We start from the raw sequence: 24,216 nt of genomic DNA on the forward strand, positions 1-24,216 counted from the left end.
CAGGTGGGTGGTTTAAGACTTGACATGATTTTGTCTGGCGCTTCTTATTTCTAAGTTATAGCTTTGAAGATTCTCTTTATAGATATCATAGTGGATGTTCTTTTCTGCTTTTAAGACATTTTAATTTTTGGGTCTTTACTGGGGCATGGGGGATGGGGCAGTTCTCCAGGGAGCTGTTTGCCTACCACTGATGCGTTTGGACCTTAAGGAATGGAATGGAATGGAATGGACTTTATTTGTCATTGCTACAGTACAGGTACCAAACAACGAAATTTAGGAGGGGTGGCTCCCCTGGTGTTAGGAAAGGATTTTTTTTTATTTTTTTTAGAAAAAGCATAGATGCATAAAATCACAAGAAGGTAAGGAGCTGGTTTACATCAATAAAGGCTATGTACACAATCCACTGTACTATACTGCACAGATAGTCAACTAGGGTTGTCATATTGCACAAAGAGTATTTTTTCACATTATTTTAAAGTGTCACAGTTTGCAGGCTTGAAAATGTACATGTTTGTGCCTCAGCACTAGCTGCCATACAATCCGTCCGGACTGTCCTGGGCCCAGAACTTAGGCCTTTTCTGTGTTCAGGGCCTTGACGGCCCTGTGGTATGCCCTGTGGTATTAAGGGTGCAATACCATCAATGGTTTTTGTGATTTTTAAGCTGAAATCACGGAGAAGGTAATTTACTCCTAGAAGGTCGTTTACTGAATCCAACTAAAATCTCTCCTCTGAAATTATCAATGAAAACACAGTCAGAGGGAGATCCATGTCTTTTGTGTGTTGTTTCTTCACCTGTAAGACTGTGGGTAGTGGAGCACGTGTGCATCGCAAAGTCATCTGTGCTGCTGCCTGCCAGCTGTTCTTGAAATTATTCTGGGCATTTGGCCTCCAAATGCATGCCAGTCTCAACAGGCATTAACTGGTAGGCTATCCGCTTGTTAAGTGGTGACGTGTTTCCGGGTCCAACGTTGGTTGAGGCGCTGTCTTCGAAATGCCGAAATAATAATAATAATACATTATATTTATAAAGCGCTTTTCCGAGGCTCAAATACCCTGACAATATGGAGAAAACAGGAAAGTGCTGTGTCCCTTGTTGTATGAATAGATCAGAGTCTAAAAAACGATTAAACTGTCATTCTACCGCTGTAGAAAAAAGCGACACTTTAAATGAATGTGCAATAACACTATGTGCAATATGATCAACCCTAGTCGTCTATCTGTACAGTATAGTATAGTTCACAGGTACTCTGGTGGAGGGAATTTCTGGTTTGGACTCGGAAATGGCTAAACGTCACTTTTGACGTCAGACTTAACAAGCGGATACCTATTGTATAATAAAGTTGTGCTCTGCTAGCCAGAGACGCAAGCAGCAAGAGATTTGACAAAATCTAAGACATTGATGATCAATACATAAAGGATGTGTTTATTAAACAGATAACAGAAGGTAAACAACCGTATAACTAAGACAAAGAAGCTATGAACTAATAGACACCACATAGCCAGAGTTCTGCTTTAGATGTCATACTATGTGGTGTGTGTTTACATGCCCTGTTCTCTCTGCTACCGTCTGGCAAACGATCCTGAAGCGTCCGGGCCTGGACCAACAGGTTCCACCTCCAAGCTATAAGACTTTTCAACAGAGACCCCAGCGGCCCAGCAGCACTACCAGCTGCTCACCTGCACTAGACTCACACCCGTTTCCATCATTGTTACTATATTATATATATACTATTTATCTGTATATAGTATATATATCTGTATATTATCTGTATATATATATATATATAATAATATATATTTCACCCAAGCCTACACTTATTTTTGATTGATTGACTGTACACCATCAAACCGCTTGTCATAATTGTGGACAAAAAACTGAATGAAGGAATGGAGATAGATACTAAATGGCCATAACACATCTGGTGACCTCCAATCAGATATCTTAGAAAAGCTGCAAAGGCATGTCCCATTTCTCTGAAATGTACACTGGGAATAACAGATCAAAGGTGAAAGGCATACTCTGCACATATGTCTCTTCATATGCTATAAATGACCCTGAGTCCCACAGCACACACGGTCCTACCACCAGCAATGGCTATATTTAAAACAAAGGTTAACTCTGCAGTGGGACCACTCCATTGTGGTCCATTTTGCATATAGCCACAGAATGACATTGAATTGGATTGCTGACACCAACTTTTGTCCACCACTTCATCCTCCCCAAGTCGCCATTCATCCATCTATTCCCATTCCCCGGGAAAGCCTGTCCCACTGGGGGAAGGGATCATTACTGTGGGCGGTAGGGAGACACTAGCAGCCATCTGAGAGTCCTCTCATTTGTTAAGTAGAGTGTTCCTTTTAATAGGGAAAACAGCTGGAAGCATTGGGGGAATGTGAACACAGACATTAGCAGCTTTAATAAGATTCCAAATACTCACAGGCGATCTCTCCATGGGAGACTTAACAGAATGCCTGCAAGGTTGACGAGGCGAAACATGCATGTTTAAGATCATGGAGTCACCCAGGCTGATCTTGATAATGGGAAGACATCACTGTTTAGAAACAAACCATTAATTCTTCCATTGTCTATTAAACATTTAAGCCTGCATTATGAGTAATGACCAAAGGAGGAATTAATTTAAATAATCTGTTCCCAGTGCTCTTAACCTCCCCCTCTACTGTAGGCTCTGTTCTACAACATATTTATATGAAGTACAACATAGGTGATTTGAGACAATTGTAATGAAATAAATCACACCCAGGTGGTGAAGTAAGCAGGCTTATGAGCAATCATATAAAAAATCATATAAAAAATGGAAATAAGAAACAAACAGGAAATATGACAGTTATTACTTGAACAATAGCAATTATTATTATTAATTAAATGGAATTTCAAACCCAACAAGAGGGTGCACGGAATGTTGCGAGATTAGTATTGGGCAGTTGGAAATTTCCATTTCAAACCCATCTTCTAACTTATAATGACGACTACAGTTTTTAAGCTACACTCCTATGGTGTAAATATCTACGGTGTGACATTTATAGTTTGTTGAAATACAGGTACACAAAACATATTATATACAGATGTGCATCTGGTTCCCTGGATTCCTACAGTGTGAATATCTAAGCTTTAAATACCTTTTGAGATAGAGCTGTCTGAATCTAGGCATACTTTTCTCAGGCTACTATTGTATTGCTGGGCATGTGTCACATAGGTGACTCCTGATTGGTTTAAATCTCATGCTACGAACACACACACACACACACACACACACACACACACACACACACACAAACATGTCACTTATAGAAGCAGCTGCACCGCTTAAAAAACAAACAATGTGAAAGTAAAGAAAGTATGTATTTACTAGTAGAACTTGTTATTAATATACTGTTGAGGAAATAGCCACACAAACTCATCCAAATATTCCATAGGTACTTGAGATGTAATCTCAAATACATCCTAATATTCCTTTTACCGGTATTCCAAAAAATAAAATGTATGTGTCTTATTCAAAGTTTAGTGCCGGTCATTACCATAATGTAAATTATGGTTTTTATCCACTTCATAGCAAATTATGACAAACTATTGACAGATTAAAGTAAAGTAATCTCTGTGAAAGATTGCCCGACACTGAGATAATACTGTATCTGCTCCTGACGAGAGACCTGCATGGGCTGACTGTTATTCATATAACCAGACATTTATGAGAGCTTTTACACTCTAATAAATAGCTGTTCAAATCATTATACAATATGAAGCCATCACTGTTTTTATGGGCAGTGTAAGACTAGTGCTGAAACGGCTTTATTGGAACTTTACTGTTGTTCCTGAATGGCCTTCATTGCCTGGCAGTTTCTCAGTGATTGAGGCGGTGAAAGCAACATCTGTCAATCTACTTAAAGTTTCCGGCCTCTCTTACAGTAGGTAGTATAGGTTTGGATGGAACCACTGTGATATGCTAGGTCGATACTTGCAACAACAAACAAACTCAAAATACTACAGTACATGAGAATACCTCCATCATCTACATACTCGCAACTTCATGGCATAATCCTTATCAAGTCATTGTAAGCAAGATACAACAAAGCTATATTTCTTTTATTAAAAAAAAAAAAAAAATCACAGAGATTATCTCGTAAATCTCTTTCACCTGACATGCTGCTCTGGGATGAGGGGAAATGGGGGAGGGGGCTCCCACAAAAGTAGCCCGCGCTGCAGGGGGCACATGTTTACTGACAGTCCCACAGAGGCAGCGAACAATCACCCGCTACCACAGACACCTTTAGGGGCCAGGCTGCTACATTAATGCATGGGACTTTCTCATTATTCATAGCTGCTTTACTCCAGGGGGAAACCGCTGGGATGGGAGCCACCACAGGAGCATATGGCTGCTGGATCATCTTTAGTATTCCAGATGGCAGCTGGCCGAAGGGGACAAGTCCCCATAACAAAAGCACTGCAGTATCGGCTAAAGTATGGCAAGACTTCCTCTCCGTTTATTTATCCCCAAATTCGATAATGAATGTGGCAGGTGTGAGCAGTTTGGTTGGAAAGGCGTTCTTCTTTGACTGAGATAACACGTCTGCTTTCGCTCATATGCAGATGTGTGTGAGGATGCCAGGAATGTGTATGAGGAAGTGTTCATGTGTGAGATACAGTACGGTGCTTATTCTGAAGCTTCAGAATAAAAGTGAGCCAGTGTCCCTCCCCAAGGCCTTACAAAGGTGTAATTCTTTATGCTTAACTCAGCATTTAGATGGGATACATACATGTACAGACTAGGCAGCACTGAGTGATTTGATTCTTCTGTTTGATTTCAGCATCAGAGGAAAAACAGCATGTATAAAACATGTTGACAGCCGCAGACAGAAGGAGAAATAAATCAAGGTTGGGATAGGTTTGAATGTAACTCTCCTGCTCTCTATCTCAACTTTACTGTAACTTTAATTAGGATATGGAAGAGAGAGCAAGGGCCACAGGGAGAGGATGCAGCCAAGGCTGAGAACATGTCAGATTGTCTCAGAAAACAGTGAGATCAGAGGCCTCTCAATGCCTAAGTTCATCTCGTGGCCCTCAACCTTACAGAGTCATAGATTCATCTGACAGTCGCAACACGTTTGTAGATGTAAGAAATGGTAGCATTGGCTATTCAGTGTAAGATCTGGTGTGACATGGAGTGTGTGTGTGTGTGATTTTTAAAATAAAATATTTTCATAACAGATTCCAATGTTGAGACGTATTAAAACACAAGCCTTTTATAAGCCTTTCAAAAAATCAGCTGTCTAGTGTCTTGAAATGGTCTGTTTTTCTTGGCAGTGGGTAACAAAGTCATTCTATTTCCGTTTCCCTTACCTATCCATTCTCCCTTGGAGCCCTTTCCTGTCGTTCTAGAATCCCCTTATCTGGGGCAAGCACGTGTGGTGTCAACTGAGCCTCGTAAATCAGAAGATAGATGTGCATGATAAGATATTACTACCTTTGTTTTCCTTCAACCGCTTGGAAATGAGCCTTTAGCTATTGTGTGACCACAGAGTTGAATTTCAATCCTTTATGATAGGATTTGAAATATTCATGAGTCATAAACACGACTCTCTGGCACTTGATGATGAGACAAATGCAGCAATGTAAAAGGTACAAGAGGCTCGGATAAGAAAAGCATGTCCCCTGACAAAAATAGTGACACTAAATCAATGACACTAAAACAGAGAGAGGCAGAAAATGTACCTCTTAAAGGTTTTATGAATCTTTGGATATTACAAGGGAAATGTTACCAAAATATAACATATTTTTTTGTTATTGAAGTTGCAGCAGTCGGTAGAAGAAAAATAATGAATTATGTGTTCACTTCATTCTTCAACAGTTGAGAATTCTCTAGTGGCAGCTTTCTGCATTCATCATGGTGCTTTGTTTTCAAGATAGCTCATTTGCTAAAGGTATAGCAGCGAGTTACTGGAGATAGTCTATGATTTCCCTTTCCTATTATAATTTTTATGGAAATCATTGTCTAGACTACAATTTTAGAGCCACATTCTGTAAGCATACTCATTTTAAAACCGTAAGCATAGTCTTTTAAAGAACATGGCTAATAATGTAAAACCATAATATACCTTACAATTTAATGCAAACGTCTGACCCCATCAAAACACAACATATAAGCTTATTTTACTCCATTGTTTGTAAACAATGCACTTGTAAAAAAAAACAAAAAAACACTATGGGTCAGTTTCACAGACAAGGCTAAAGACTAGTCCTGAACTAAATCAAACTTTCAATGTAAAATCCCCATTGAAGATGTTTTTTAGTCTGGGATTAGGCTTAAGCCTTGTCTGTGAAACCGGCCCTATAAAGCTTAAAAACAAGACCTCAAGACCACCAGGACTAAGCTCCGGACCTGGGGTGATAGGGCCTTTTCAGCCGCAGCCCTGTCCCTCTGGAACGCCTTCCCCAACCACATCAGACAGGCCAACACCCTCCCAACATTTAAACAGGCCCTCAAAACCCTCCTCTTCAAGCTTGCCTTCACCAGTTAACCCTCTCCCCCTCCCCTTCCCATGTGTCCCCAGCACTACCTTAATTGGCCCCTATACTTTCTTTTACTTAAGTTTTATTATTACTACTCAATCTTTTCAGAGAGGAATGCGCTACAGAGAGTCGTGAGATCGGCCCAGAAGATCACTGGCGCCCCCCTCCCCTCTCTGGAAGAGCTGTACAACACACGCTGCCTCAGGAAGGCCTCCAAGATCTCCAGAGACCCATCCCACCCTGGGTACGAACACTTTGCTCGGCTGCCCTCGAACAGGCGGTTCAGGACCATGTTCGCAAGGACAAACAGACTGAAGCTCAGCTTCTACCCCAGGGCCATTCAGGCCCTGAACACAGCAAAGACCTAGGTTCTAGGCCCTGGACAATCTAGACAAATTGATGGCAGCTACTAGATTGAAATCAAGTGTAATACTGAAACACAACTGTGTACATTTCAAACCTGCAAACTGCGACACTTTAAATGAATGTGCAATAACATGTGTGCAATATGACAACCCTAGGGTACATAAGGTTCAGAGAATAGGAAATGTTAGAATAGGTATAGCATAGCATAGAGTACAGCACAGTGTTTTATTTGTATAGTATAGTATAGTGGATAGTGTACATAGCCTTTATTTATGTAAACCAGCTCTTTTCCCTTCTTGTCTTTATTTTTTATTTTTTCCTAGCACCAGGGGAGCCCCCCCTCCCAAATTTCGTTGTTTGGTACCTGTACTATATCAATGACAATAAAGACCATTCATTCATTCATTCATTCAGTTTGTAAAGCGTCTTTGAGTGTCTAGAAAAGCGCTATATAAGTCTAATGTATTATTATTATTATTATTATTATTATAAAAACATAATAAATAAATTAATTTGATCTCAAAGATGGTCAGTCTTGCATCCATACTGTAGTTCCATCTATGAATTTGAGAGAGGTTACATTTCACCAGCCCCATCCTTCAAAAGGGTGACCCGCCTCATTGTTGTTTTAATCCTAGATTTCCTCTTTAACATGGCATGATTCATCATTTTTTACATTCACAATGTTCATGTTGTAGTAATTTCCTAATCTTTATCCATAATGAGCTAATTGATAGATGCAACAATAACTATCATTTAAAAAGGTATCCACAAACTGACAGTTATAAACTTACTACAGTGAACAAATTACTTCAAAATGTTTATTATTATGACATTCCTGTGTAGAATAAAAGAGGCTAACTGCATCCAGAAAATGCAAAAAGCCCACCACCTGCAATGCCAGTGAGAAAATCCTTTTACAGCTAAAACGAGTTTCTGGTTCACTGTGGGACATGGATACAGGCCCAGGTGGTAGTGAGAACTGTTTGATCCAAGATTGGGAGAGGACTCAAATGGCAGAACCAAGTCCTCCGAGACGGGACCTGTGCCCCTTCACAGCAGTAAATAATTTAACACAAGATATCATATCAAGATAATTCATTTTATCTGTCTATGTCTTTTACCGTGAATGGAATCCATTAAAGGAGGTGTACTTCCCAATGTCTTCTTGATGACATCAAAGTCAAGGCCATGGCTGGTGGTTATTATTGGTGCAATGTGTACATTATCTCCTAGCTGAAGTGTTCATTGCTGTCACCGTTACTTCGTGGAGCTGCTCTGTCTTTGATATGGTATGACCTCCATCACCTTTTTGTCCTCAGGACTAGAGTGCATATAAAAGTCCAGCCAATGGCTGGCAAACCTACTGACCATGTCGGTTGTGAAAATGTACAATTAGCTGAATGTACTTTGTAATTAATGTTATATGGCGGTTTTACGTCATATTGTGATTATTCTAATGACTGTAAATCAAAGCTGCAGTAGAAGTGCTGGTGGGTGTTATGACACACTGTCATAATTTCAATTAATTTCATAGTTTCAATTAAACTGAACATCACCAAACGGCTCAAGATGAGGGCAACCTGCGATGTGCCTGGAAATTACAAATCAGTCAAACTAAAAAAGAAGTTCCAGAAGGATCCCGTCTTATTTTAAGTAAAACACAGTTTAAAGATCATCGGAGGATAAGAATGTAAGTTTCAAGAACGAACATGGGTTTCTATGAGGATCATTGGGTTCCTATGATGCATTCTATCTATACCTCCCCTTTCTAATCCATCCATCCTCTCTTTCATCTATCTATTCATCCATCCAGCCGAACCAGCTTCTATCTATCTATCCTTCACAATGTCACTTTCTTTCAACTACCCAGCAAATCTATCTATCGTCTAAAGTTAAACCATCTTTAAACTTTCGTTTTACTACCAAAATAAAACAAAAGTTTCTTCTGGATTTTGTTAAAAAATATATTGTAGATGTCAGAAATCCTGCCTGGATTACTACACAATTCTTAGAAATTAAGTTTTAGAGGGGAAAATATGTTTTTCTCAAGTCTGCAATGGTAGACTTTTGACTTTTGACAGAAATGAACACTGGCTTAGATAATGATTGTTGTATACTGAATGAATACAGTACACAATACAATATCACTCAGACTAACAATTCAAGCCAGAATCTTTTCAACCTTCTGCAGTGTGTAAAAGGTCAGTCTTTTTTAAGGTTATCGACATGCATTTGAAAAAAGGCTCCCCTGTTGGATCCCTTCAATACCTCCTACAATCTCTGTCTGATGATGAGTGGGGTACTGACAGGTGTTTGTGCCGGAGGATGAGAGAAGGCTCCATGCAGGGGGGTGAACAGCTTACTATACACACAAGAGATATTGAATGTTCAGATACAATGGTGCTTTAATGTATTAAGACGAAAAGTTATAGAGGTGGGTACAGTATACTGTATGAGGCGATCCGTCAGAAAGCCATCATCCCTAAACTAAATAAAAGAGATTGAGACAGCTTTCCAGATCGATACCAGTCTAACCTGTCTATAGGTTTAAAGAAGGGGAATTGGAAAATGCTTTTATACAGTGCTGGGTGGATGACCCTTTCAATCTGAGGTAAACATGCCCTATTGTGTGGAGCTAGACTCTTAGATTAGGAGGACATGAGTGGATTTAGGTAATCTTCCCTCAATTCCTCCATGAAACTTTTTTTAGAGAGGAGTCAGTTGACTCAACTGTTTCTACTGAACCGAACAGGCTTGCTCCTGCAAGGATTGCAAGATTTAGTTGTGTTGTACTATGCACACATACAGTATGCACATCTGAAGTCATCAGGTTTTGTGAGCACATTATATTAAAACTATATCTATAAATACATTATTTACATACAAAAAGGCATGAAGGTACACACAGCAGCCTACATACATTACTGTACACTACATGACTGTACATTATTGTACAATATTTTGTTTCCATGAAACCCCCTCCCAAAATTACATCCTATTATTCCAGTGTAAAGATTGCAAATCTCAGCATTAGCCAATGAGTTCTGCTGCGTCCCAGTCTATTTTTACTCTCCATTCAAAAGCAAAAGGGTAAAGATGAATGCCTATTGAAAACTGCTGGAACATGTGCTTACAAATGTATAGATGGGACACAAAAGGAGGAAATGCTATCTAGTATTCAGGTTTAGTAATCTTACAGGAAGCAGATGTTGAAATTACATCTAGCAATTTATCTGGCTCTTTCTCGCTTATTTTTTTTCTGTTGTACATATTTCTTAATCAGATCATGTTTTTCTACTTGCCTGCTCAGCCAGTTATGAAAGGAATGTGATCTAATATCTGAAAATGTGGTTTAATGAACCTTTTCTTGATGTGCCGAGTGCTGAAGACTGGGATGTAGGTTATTGTTATGAAAAAGAGGATAGAGCTTGCTCTGTAATTACGCTTTGAGAAAAATATACTAAAATGTAGAGGGCGGCTTGAAAGCTGTTTAAATCAGCTTAATTTGTCATGATCTATTACTGCACGCATGGGCATTCCTAATCATGGCGATGACCCGTTTTAGCTTGACGACAGTGCTGCTCCTGGTTGAAGCATGCAATGTGTCTAGCCAAAGGGTTAACACTACAACAGCCGTGCCTATTTTACCTACTAGTAGAGCTGCCTTGGGGGTCAAATAGACCCCCTTTTTAGAATGTAAATCTGCTATTTACAAACAGAGATCACTAGAGTGCGCTTCTTTTTTTAGCCTGCACAGAAACACTGCAAAACAGCTTTATACTCAGGGGTGCACATAACTCGTGCGCCAGTGCGCATGCGTCGCCAAAATGCATGCTGCGCGGCAGATCAGCCGCATGAAGGCGCTTTTGCGCACCAACAGCTGGGTCCAAGAAGCAAGCCCCACCAAGTAAGTAACTATTTGCCGTCCCCTCAGCCGAAGGCCCGACGAGTAATCCATCACGACGACTCCCCTCACGAAAACATTCGGAAAGTATCGTAACTCGTACTTTCATATCGCGTATCGCACGGTTATCACGCCGACACATGAAAATTCAGTCCCGAACGACTCGTCGCTAAAAGGAAAAACAACACCAAGGGACTTCACGTTTCTTTTCTCTGACGCTTTTAAACGTTCAGACGTTTGTTTTACAGCTTCATTATCGCACCTAGACCCCTGACCCAGGGAATATGGTTGGGAATTCTATTAGAAAAAATGTACCTTTATAAGGGTATGTGTGCTCCTCAGATATATTGGTGATTAACATCCATACTAACAGACACTCTTATATAACAAAATTCAATCAGAGAAATCGAATCAAAACAGATCATATTTTGCAGCACATAAATAGTTTGAGGTCATTGCCTATTGCCCTTGAGTACTAGATTAAAATCCCCCCCCCCCCCCCCCCCACACACACACACAGACATACCTCAGTTAACCTCTATATCTCTGAGGTTACTCCAGCTATATACCTCCTATAGGCCATGTTAGGGTTATCCTCACTGCTACAGCGGACGATGACTTGTGAACCGATGCATTATGCCAGCTTGCCTCTCTGAACCTGCCAAAAGGTTTATGCAGTTAACCTTTGGCCTGGAGGCCAGGAAATGATGTCCACAGTCGATGGCTCCACCGAGGTCAGTCTTTTTTCAGTCATTGATTAATCTGAAGATCTGTGCCGATGACGACCAATAAAATACAGAGCCCAGGACTGCTTGATCCAACGTCAATGGATGCGAGAGGAACCATTTAATTTCTACTGTCAATGTGTATGGAACTTTATGGTTTGGAACTAATTCAGGTCTGTCAGCGATGTCATAAAACAAAGCGGATCGTTCAGACATATTGGGCTTTAAGGCGTTGAGCCAGCAGCCGAAGCATATTTTATGATTATTAGATTCAAAACAGAATTCTATTTGTGTCTTTTTAGTGATTGTGTTGTCAGAGGTACTGTATGCAGAGCACTCAAGCAACAAATATAAACATATGAAGTCAATAATGAGGCTAATGTACATTTCGGCGGTATAACTAAATGCATGCAGGCTGCTGCCAAGACCATACTATATGAGCTCGGTGACACATTTGGAAATGACTCTTACGGCTAGAGAGAGTAGAAATAAGGAAGGAATCAATGTTTTAGGAAGTATTTTTCTAGGGAGGGGGACAGAGGGGGATACCTTTAACAAAAGATAGACATTTTACAAGTTGAGTTCCAGAAACCATTCCCCAGCTAGCAAAGGCTTTAAGTTGCTTGGTTACCAGACACACTAGAGAGAAGTGGGAGATAAATAACAGCCGTATTCCCAGATCCCAAGTCCATCACAACATTTAGGTGACTGAAAGCCCCTCGCTTGGATATGCTGTGTGTCTGCCAGAGGTAATATGTCATTTAGGCAATAGATAGTATATCAATGCATGCTTACTTTTGTGAGGATGTTTTTTTTTCTTTGGGGGTAGGGGTGCAAAAGCTACATGTTAGTTGGATCTTACAACAGGACTGTAAGATCAAAATACACCCCTACTGTACTGTAGCATGTTGACATTCATGTAGCATGTTGACATTCAGTTTTATCACACAGCACAATGCCACAGATGTTGCATGCTGACTCCATGTATGTCCCCTAGAGCTGTTGCCCATATTGAATGTTCATTTCAATTCTCGGAAACGCCTTTGGAGACAGCTTATGGTAGAGAAATTAACATTCAATTCACGGGCAACAGCTCTGGTGGACATTCCTGCCAATTACATCTGTGGCATTGTGCTGTGTGATAAAACTGCACATTTTAGAGTGGCCTTTTATTGTATACTATTATACTATAGAGATGTAATCTCATTTGTGAGGGTAACCCAGGATAACTGTATTTTCATTGGAGAAAAAAAAGGTGAAGAAAAGTAACAAATGAATGTCATGTATGATAAGTCACACCAATAGGATCCTTATCGCAGACTTTGAGGACAACCCAGTTACAAGTGTTATAGTAGTGTACTCACCCACCAATGTGGCACTAGCTGAGGAGGTGGAGAAGTTCTATGAGGACCTTCCACAAACTGCAATCGCGAATATCTTGGAGCCCTTCTTATGGAACACGAGCTACTGGCTGCGAACACCATGTTCCAGAAATGTTAAACATTCAGGGGATGACTGGAAGCGCCGATGGAAGTCTCGTCCGAGGACGACCTAGAGAGAGTGTAAGGAGATTCTTGGTTAATTTAATCAAACGGAAGAAGTAATTTCAATTTCCAGATTTACTCTTGTTTGGCCAATAAATTAAAACAAGAAGGGGGTTTATTCAGTAATCGCTTTAACATGTTTAATATTTCATTTGAACACTGCTGTAGTATATTTTCCCATCACAGTATCATTATAATGAGCAATGCTGAATCTTGCTGTCTTAATGGTCCATTCTGCCCTTCCTGCAGTGATGATCCCGCATAGCCAATATGGCACGATCCTATTCTTTCTTCTTTTCTCAGTTTCCTTGGGAACCTGCACAGGGTTTAACTGTTTACTTCTAAGTGCTGCAAGTTTGCCAGACCTTGACTTGCAGAGGTTTAATTAGAGTTTGGCAGAGGTTTTAGCAGATAATACATGCCAAGCACAGCATGTATCGGAAGCGTACTGAAATACCATTCAGCATCTTCCCCTTTTTTATTCTCTGCTTCACTCTATTCGTAATTCACCTACAACGCACATACATTTGTACACACAATTTTAGAAAAGCCCAATATTCTGCTTGAAAATTGGTATTACGAAACCATCAATCATCATATCGAGTGAAATTAGTTTGACAATGGCACAACAAAGGCAGAGTCAAATAAGAAAAACCTATTTGTATGATGTAGAGATGGAGATCCCTGACAGCTCTAGCAGTTATGTGACATACCTGTTTTTCCCTAAACACTCATCAGCCTTACACACTCACATTAAGATAAATACACTGTCCATAAGATATGAAAGTAAACCTATTTTATTGTCAGGTTAACCATCCCCTTCATTCTTACTTACTGTAATATAATCATCACTCTTGATTCACAATGCTCAATGGGCGCTGCAGTCAGTTTATTTCGGGTAAATGAATGTGGTAAATTGACCAGTTTCACTTTACTTTCCGACTGCAAAGTAATAATCTGTGCGCAGAGGGTTCAGGCTCTCTATGGAAGTGACAGTTGTTATTCTCATTGATGGGCCAAAGGTAGCTCTTTGCTAAGGCTCTCGATTGGGATTCTTCCTCCAAGCCTCCTTTAAGAGAGTGATGGTGTTGATGGCTGCCTTTGTAGGGTCTGCTCTCACCACAGAGGTATTTAAACATGAAGCTTGTTTCATGCAAAGTATAGCGCCGTGGCCTATTCATCATTACAAAACCTTTTCTCTTTTTGGACACGGTTCAGGTCTTGTATGGAACAGTTACACAAGTCGTGACGTTAGAATTATAAGGTTCTATCTCCATTTTTGTCGAAATTGAGTTTTTTACATAATCTGATCCATTAGGTGTTTATTAATGCCTGTGTGGTGTTATTTTTTAAAATGTTGACATTTTTGAGTTAGTAATTAATCAAATACAAAGGTTCCATCTCACAAAACATAACGGAATGTAAACACGTTGACGCTCAATATCTCTGAACTGCCCTAAACGGAGATAGAACCTTATAATTCTAAGCTCACGAAGTGTTGAATCCATATTATCCTTCTGTAATTACAAGGACTGAGGTAAATATGGTTTCAACCTCACTGACCTCCCTTTCTTCCTCCATCCCCTTCCCCCACTCCCTCAATGTCCCCTGCCTTCCACCGTAGCAAGTGTTGCATAACTCACACAGCTTCATGTAATGGTTGAATAGCCCCACAGTACTAAAGTGACTCCAGATCAAAATGCTTGTGTCCTGTTTTGTTGATGACAATGGTCATGTGTTTACTTATGTGTCATAGATTGGTGCACTTATTAATGCAATAAATGTACTGTACGAAGCCTGGCATTATATAAGTTGTTTCCCCATCAAGTAAACATTATGTACCTGAATCTCCAGAGTTACTTCAATAGGGTTGAGGCATTTTTTCACTTCTATTCTAGGAGCTCAGGATATGACTCTCTCCTCCCATCTCCCACTTCTTATAAGTGATTCCCTTTATGCTTGTTAAGGAGATTGATGTGTCTCCAGGTCCTTTTCTTTCATTTTCACAACATCTTTATTTAAATGGTAAAGATGTCTGTGTGTGTGTGCGTGCATGTGATCATCCTTTGTAGTGTGTTGTCACACATTGCTTAAAGTTTATCATCCATAGAAATATACCTTGCTTTCATGGCCACTCCTCAATTTAATATGCACATTTCCTAGTCCTAATACAGTATACGCCCAGGCTCTGAATTACTATGACCATACTCAGGGAGTAGTGGTTGTTGTTGGTTCAGTACAACAGAATCTGTTCACTCTGCTTGGACTGCAGAGGTACTGTTGGGGCCTATAAAAAGCGAGAGACATTCAAGGAGAGACATTCAAGTTTTAGGCAGTCCAATATTGAGGTTTTTCTTACTCTTACTTGTACCCCCCCCCCCCCCCCTCCCACACACCCACACACACACACACACACACACACACACACACACACACACACACACACACACACACACACACACACACACTTCACTATGACTCTCAGTACTACCCCCCCACCTTGGGATACTATGGATATGACAATGAAAATGCCTATGCTATGATGACAGTGACAATACTTTGATGGCTGCTCATCCCTGGCTAATGTGATCACTCTGTAACCTTTGCGCTACAGATGTTTACATTACTACCTTTGAACTTACTGTATATTGCACATTGCACATGTCTCCTGATATAGCTTCTTTTATACTTCTGCACATTAGATACTGTACATAAACTACCTCACTGTACATAGCTCATAACTGTATATACCTCTAAACTATACTGATGTTTACAATACTACCTCTGCACATACTGTATGTATGTTACATAGTTACCCATCACTACCATTCTTGTTCTATTTATATCATACCCTTATATCACTATATGCACTTCTGGTTGGATGCTAAACTGCATTTCGTTGTATAGTACTTGTACTCTGCGATGACAATAAAGTTGAATCTAATCTAATCTAATCTAATATTTTCACCACATTGATCAATCCCCCCCCCCCCATATTATTTTTTTACTGTATATTGTCATTCTTATCATGAATGCCTGGGAAGAACGTCCACAAAAACTGCTGCTGTGAAATGAAGCATGTCTTGTCACAGGGCAAGTGGGGGGAGAGAGTAGACCTCAGGGTGTGGGAGGAGGCGTAAGAAGCAGGATTTAATCCTCTCTGCATGGATTAATTTACTATGAAGTGTCCGCTGCGCAACCCCTGTGGTTTGACATGGTAAATCTGAATGTGTGCACTGTTTTAGAGGCATCTTCTGGGGAGGACATCATTTGATAAGGATTCTGATGGGGGTGGGGGAAGGTAAACCCCTACCTCTAGCACTCACATACAAACAGAGATGTTACATGGTCTGTGGGTAAATGCAGTAGCACTTACTAACAAAAACACTTTGCTCATTGAACTGCTAGTAGCCATTTGAGTCAGTGGAGGTTCCTCAGATAAGGAAGGCAAGGAACATCCCACTCAGTGATTTCAGAAAAATAAAACATTGTGAAACAAGTTATCGTTTTTAGATAAAACTACTGCTAAAGCCGGAAGACAGCTATTTTCCTGCTCTGCTTGCATTGACTTCAAAACAAAACCTAGGAGGCTTGTGGTTCACAACCACTTACATAGACTGACACAGTAATAATGAGGCCTTCCGGAGGACGTCATCCAACCCACGTCACAACGGTCGTGTCACAACTGCATCAACAGTGGGGAAAAGCATCCATTTAATAAATAAGGCTTTTGACAGATGACAATTGGACAATGTCTCATGATTATTTTCAGCCTATACCTGCCGCAGAGCTTGCAAGGTAAGTTGAAAAACGTAACTCATTGTGCCTACAAGTGTGTCCATTTGCAATGTTGCATGGGGAAATATTGTGACGTGAAGTAACATGCAATGAGGTGTTTGTGTTAACTAGCATTTTACTGGTTGCAGGTTTGCATTTTTAAGTCTAATGCACAGGATTGATGATGATCATCTAACTATTGTACTAACTCAGCTAACTATTTGTGACAGTGGCTGGTGAAAGGTGTACGAAATCGGCAACCGTGAAGGCTCGCAAAAGTTTAAATGTTGAAGAGCCCACTCAATTTTATGAAAATGTTGATGTCTTGTTTATTTTTAGGGACTGTGTGATCATCTACGTAGGTATGTGTAGTTATGTGTTTTATGTTCTATCAGCATGTTGCGATGAAAATGAACCAAAAGCAATTGTTATCCAAAGCAACTTACAACAAGTATATTTGGCCGACTGGCCCCACCACCTCTACGCCAACACGGCAGTCCGGTCACGTCTCTTCACTACACTGGCTCCCCACTGGTGGAATGAGCTGCCCACGGATGTCAGAACTGCAGAGCCACTACCCATCTTCCGTCGGAGACTGAAGACCCATCTCTTCAGGCTACACCCTGATTCGGACCGACTAGCTAGGTGTGAATCCACCCTAATACTTTGGAAAGGCAAGATAGCTTTGATATTGGGTGGTAGTTATCTGGGTCGGAGGGGTCACCACCTTTATGGAGAAGGAGCACATGGGCTGCCTTCCAAACCTTGGGGATAGCACCAGAGATAACCATCAGATTAAGTGACAATATGTGTCACTGACTCCACAATCTGGGGGGGCAAACACTGCAATAGACTTGGATAAAGCAGATCAGCCACAATGGATTTTTTACACCAATTTTAAGCAGGGCATCTAGTACGCCACTATAAGTAGATGAAAACAGATTCGCTAGTAATTGACTGATCTCCCATCCAAGCGAACTGGGTATGAACAGCTTATCATCCAACCATATACAGTATTTGTAGGATGACACCTTTTCAATGCAGGTGCCCCCAGACGGGAAGATGAGAACCTTCTCTGGTTGAGGGCGAGCTCTTGTGAAGTTCATGAACTTACTGAAAGGCAGTCTGGAGCTCTTCAGCAGCTTGCACCAGAGAAGGACCATTTGAATAGATGACCACGATAATGTCCTAATACTCGCATCCCATTTCCCTGGACATTGATACAAATAGAGAACAAAACAGGAGCTAAAATGAAACACTTCTAGTAATCTCCAGGACACTTGTGATTCTCAGCATAGACACATTGGGTTTTGTCTACAAGATAGCTTCTAAACCAATTGACAGTCCCCTTCACTGAGACCAATGTTACTAAGTCTGGCTAGCAACAGTGTGCCATTGTGTGAATTAAAGGGGAGACGAGCTGTGAAAGACAATGAAAATGAGAGAGAGAATGGATTGTGTTCCGCTGTGATCAGGGGTGCAAGGGTACTTTTTATAGTGCTGGTGCGCTCCCCCAAAGTAATCATTATTGTAACTAAGGAGAATGCTCCCCATACATTCAGTGCCAAAGTGTCAGTTAAACCTGTGGCAGAACAATTGGCACTACATTTCAAGGTCGTGGACAAATTGGTGGATAGTCCTTTTTTGTTATGGCTGCTCTTTTTACAGCATGCTTTTCATTCACAAAGTTATTTGTGACAATATCTCTATACAGATCTTTCCATGATCAGTTTGGCATTGGCCTAAAGTATATCAATAATACTGCGCATCTCATGGTCTGCTCTCACACACTCCCAACTTCAAAGCTAAATGAATCCTTCCTGTTCTGTAAACTTGTGTATACTGACCTTTTTATTAGTTTATTTGTTTATGTGTACATTTTTCACCATTGCTTTATCGTGTGTTTTTATCTTACTGTTAAGTGTGTTGTGAAATGCACTTTTAAACAGATTTTCTCATGTCAATATCTCAGAATGGATCATCAGTAGCCTATAGCCCAATTGATGACAAATGTGTCACGTTGTAATGCTTTGGTCCGCATATCGGGATCTGATGTAATGATCAGACTTTTCTTTCGAAACATGTGAATACATTTTTGTGTTGTTGGAAATCAATGACACATCGCTAGTCAACTAACACAGCTTGTTTTGTGAGCCTGCTAACAATGTAAAGTAGTGTTATAGTTAACTAGGTAGCAGTGGGGATTACTAACCGAATCCATTGCTTTGCATTATTTTGGCTTGACTAGGTAGTTTGTGTTGTGATTCTCAACAATGTTGAAATGTATTTCCGTGTTTCAAAAATAAACGTTGATTGGTTTGATTGGTTGACAACATGGGGACCAAAACACTAGAACGTGTCACAAATTCGCTCAGATAAAGGACCACATCTCCCCCCCAAGGAATTAAGCTACTAACCCACCCCTCTCCTCCATCATCAAAGAGCATAAATTCATTATTTTAATTTGTTCCATCATGGATAGTGTCTTTTATAAATAAATATAGTAACCTGCCTCGCACAAACTGTGCTTTCATCTTCCATCCACTTCCATCTCACCCAAATCTGTTGGCTGATTTTAAATGTTTGACCATCCATCTGTTGCTGCTAGTTATATCTATTTCATTTGTTGCCTTCAATGACTGGTAAATGATAAACAAATACATTTCCAGAAAACACATAAACATCCGATTGGCCCTATCACTGTCCTCAAACACATCTCAAACTAAGGCTAAAAAACATTCAAATAATACTTTGAAATAAAACAACATTTTAAAAGAAGGAAAGGCTATACTGTAAAATGAACACTGCTACTTCTTTAAGCCTACACACAACAGCCTACTGCCTATAGCAGATAGGAGAGACAGGATGGACAGGAGGAAACATGCCTCACAGGCTTAGATAATGCATTTGTTTTGAAGGCTATTATTAGAATGACATGATCATTAACATTACATTTCCCACTTTGTAAGAATGCCATTAGAAAAAAACATTAATTACAATAATTAACATATACAATTTATATCAGCTCACAAATGGGGCATGTGGAGATGCAGATATGAACTACTATAAAACACATTAAGCCCAAATCATGATACAGGTGATGGTACTCCTGCTGGGCATTGCTGCCTGACGCACCTCCAACAGTGCCTTTAGAACAGGTGTGCTGTGACACCTCACTGAACACCTATGTGGGCCTAACTGGGTCATCAGCTGGGGACCACCAGTCATTGACGTTTCGCTCCTTTAACCCCAGTACATCTCCTGGTGGCGGAGCGATGGCAGGGATCTCTCCCTGCCACCCCCTGCTGATGCCCTAGGTGTTGTTCGCCCCCCAACCCTTATGCTTCCTTCTTAGCCACAGCCAGAAGCTGCCTTTCTCCGCCTCCTCAGCCAGCTCTTTCATGACTTTCCGATGCCTTGCTCCTGTGCATCCTATGTCACGGAGTAGGCGAGCAGCTGAGGAACCTACGAAGCCCCTACACCCCACTTCCACAGGGCACATAACGGCTTTCCAGCCAGCCTCCCTGCACTCCGCCGCCAGATCTGCATACTTGGCTCGCTTCCGCTCGTTGGCTGCCTCCAAACCACCCTCCCAAGGGACAGTGAGTTCGACCAGAAGGACTGTCTTGCAAGCCTCTGACCACATGACCAGGTCTGGTCGGAGCGATGTTTCCACGATCTCCCTGGGGAACTGGAGCTGTCTCCCCAGGTCGACCCTCATGGTCCACTCACTACCCGGTGCGAGGAGTCTTGCTGTATCTCTCGGAGGGTTTGACTCTCTCTCCAGCCCTTGCAAACTGGATGGGATGTCTGTCTGGAGCGGAAGGTCTGCTGTTTGCCTCCTGTCTGCATGTCTCTGCCACCTCTGCCAGCTTTTTCAGCACCAGGTCGTGTCGCCATGTGTAGCGGCCTTGGGACAGCGCTGTCTTGCAGCCTGTCAGGATGTGCTGGAGGCTCGCATTGATGGTGTTGCAAAGGGGGCAGGTCTCTTCGGCAGAAAACCATTGGTGGAGGTTTCGGGGACAAGGCAAGGTGTCATATGTTGCTCTGATCAGGAAGCTGAGCCTAGCTTGGGGGATCTTCCACAGGTCAGACCATGACATGGGCCTGTTTGTGAGACCTTCCCATGACGTCCAGCGTCCTTGCTGGCCCTGGGACACCGCCTTTATGTTAAGGCGTTCCTGCTCAGTTCTTGCCACTTCTGCCACCACCATGGCTCTTCGATCTTCTTTGGAAGCCTTTGACCAGAACAAGGGAGTCTCGCCCCTTCCAAGGCCTGCTCTACCCTCCTGGACTCTGCCGACCACCTCGCGGTGCTTCAGCTGGCCGATTGCCAAATCAACCTCCTCTTGGGCTTTCCACTTCCTTCCAGTTCTTATCTGGGTGCCCGCTGCTCTCACCAGCTGGTCAGTGGATTCCCTCAGCTCTAGCACCAACCGAGCCTTCTCCTGCTTGTATCCAGAGCTGATGGATCGCAGTGGCAGTTGAAGCGTGTTCCTACCAAAGAGGCCCACGTCTGAGAGGCATCTTGGCAGTCCCAGCCACTTCCTGATGAACGAGTTTGCCAGCCCGTCCATCTTGCTTACCACTGAGGAGGGGATTTCGCTCATCTTCAGAGGCCACATCACCCTTTGGTACAGTATGAACTGGTAACACCATACTTTGTACTTTCCGGGGAGCTGGCTCTGGTTGATCCTGGCCAGGCCATCTGCGAGCTGCTTCCTCACCGTCTCCCCCATCTGCCTGTCAGAAAGCTCTGCTGTGTAGGTTCGACCCAGGCTGCGGACGGGTTGATTTGCCAGCAATGGGATGTCCTCACCACCTGCGACAAAGATGGTGTTGTCGCTTCTGACTCCTTTCCTGATAGACACACTGCGTGATTTGGGGGGTTTGATCTTCATCCTCGCCCAGCTCACAAGCTCGTCTATTCTCTTCAGCAGTCTTGTTGTACACGCTGCTGTCTGGAGAATGGTGGTGATGTCGTCCATATAGCCTCTCACCGCTGGTAGCCTTTCACCTGAGGGCAGTTTCACTCCTCCGACCATCTTCCTGGCCCCTATGAGGATGATCTCGAAGGCTGCAACAAACAGGATGGGGGAGATTGAGCATCCCATGGCAATGCCTACTTCCAACTGTTGCCAGCCTGTTGTGAAGTCCTGATGGGTGCAGCACATCTGGAGGTCTTCAAAGTACTTGGCTACCAGGGCTTTAATGCAGACTGGGATGTAAAAGAAGTCCAAGGCAAACTCGATGAGTTGGTGGGGGACAGACCCGTATGCGTTGGCGAGGTCCAGCCACACGACATGCAGGTCACCTCTCTCTCTTTTCGCCCTTTGGATCTGCTCCCATATTACTGCAGAGTGTTCCACACACCCTGGGAAGCCTGGCACACCCGCCTTCTGGCAGCTGGTGTCGATGTACTCGTTACTTGTGAGGTAGCTGGTCAACCTCTTAGCCAAGATGGAAAAGAAGATCTTCCCTTCAACATTGAGGAGAGCGATACTCCTAAACTGGCTGATGGTAGTGGAGTTCTGCTCCTTCGGGATGAAAACTGTGACAGCTCTTTGCCACTCTGAAGGGATGACTTGGTTCTTCCAAGCCACTCTCAACAGGTTCCACAGGTGTCTCAGGACTCCTGGGCAGTTCTTGTACAGCTTGTATGGTATCCCGTTGGGGCCTGGGGCTGAGGATGCTCTTGCCTTCCGGACCACGTCTGCTACTTCACTGAGTTTGGGGAGAGCAGCATTAAACAGGAAAGCTGGGGGAGCTGGGCGGGGAACATATCCAGGGGATCCCAGCGGAGTTGACTTTGCTGGGTCACTGTATTGCTCCCTGATGTGATTCTCTAGCTCCGGTCTAGTAATCTCCAGCTTCCCGCTTCTCTTGTCCTCTAGCAGCTGTCTCGCATGCTTGAAGGGATTTTTGAAGAAGTTACTCCTCTCTTTCTCCTTCCGCCTTCTGCGTTTGCGAATGCGCTCCGCCCTTCGCAGGCTGGCAAGGTTTACCTTCACCTCCTCCCACAGTGGCTTCAGGCCCTCCTTCTCCTCTCTACTTGCCTTCCTCCACTGCTTTCGGAGTTGACGGCGCCTCTTCACCAACTGCTCAATCTCTCTCTCCCTTCTCCCCTTCTGCATTGGGCCTGATCTCCGCTTTTTAGCCATCACTCCAAATCTGCCTCTGCATTCATCATACAAGATGTCTCCAATGCAGTTCAACTTGGTGTCCACCTGGCCACGCAGTGAATGATCTAGGATGAAACTGAGGTCCTTGTCCAGCTTCTGCCAGACTGCAACCTCGTTTGCCTTTGGCCATTTGACCAGCTGCCTCCTTCCAGGTTCTCTCCTCTCTGTTCTCCGGCTTTGCCCCTGGCTGTTGGGGTTGCTTTGTGTTCTGTGTGTGTCTTCAGCGGTGCCCCCCTCAGAGGCATTGGTGTCCACCGAGGGCCCTCCTGTGTCCTCCGCCTGCCTTTCCTCAGCAGCGTTGGATCCCTCAGCACTGTGGTTTGCCACCTGGCTTTGGGTTCCTCTTGTCTGACCTGCGGTTGCAGTGCAATGTTGCTGCTGATGGCCTCCCTCTTCACACTTTTTCCTTCCCTGGTGGATCCGTAGACCTCGGAAGGTGGTCACCTTTTCCCACCCACACCTGCATCTTCTCATAATCCAAGAATCTTTGTCTATGTCCGTTCCAGTCGTTACCGAGAAATCCGTTTGAATTGGCCCTTCTTCCATCCCGCCTCTCGGAGGGCCATCGGGTTGTTTTTTCTTATTTGTCTTCGTAGTCAGTTTTAGGGTGTCCCTTTATGGGACAAGTGGGTGAGGTAACTAGCCGTCCACTCCCGGTGCAGACTTTCCTGCGGTCATCCAGTCTCTCCTGGCTGTCTTCCAGTCTTCCCTGGATGCCAACTGCCCTTTCACAGTAGTCACTGGATGCTTCCAGGTTAAACAAATCATGATACAGGTGATGGTACTCCTGCTGGGCATTGCTGCCTGACGCACCTCCAACAGTGCCTTTAGAACAGGTGTGCTGTGACACCTCACTGAACACCTATGTGGGCCTAACTGGGTCATCAGCTGGGGACCACCAGTCATTGACGTTTCGCTCCTTTAACCCCAGTACATCTCCTGGTGGCGGAGCGATGGCAGGGATCTCTCCCTGCCACCCCCTGCTGATGCCCTAGGTGTTGTTCGCCCCCCAACCCTTATGCTTCCTTCTTAGCCACAGCCAGAAGCTGCCTTTCTCCGCCTCCTCAGCCAGCTCTTTCATGACTTTCCGATGCCTTGCTCCTGTGCATCCTATGTCACGGAGTAGGCGAGCAGCTGAGGAACCTACGAAGCCCCTACACCCCACTTCCACAGGGCACATAACGGCTT

This window comes from Nansenia antarctica (assembly GCF_963989245.1).
Source record: "Nansenia antarctica genome assembly, chromosome: 1".
Lineage (NCBI taxonomy): Eukaryota > Metazoa > Chordata > Actinopteri > Argentiniformes > Microstomatidae > Nansenia > Nansenia antarctica.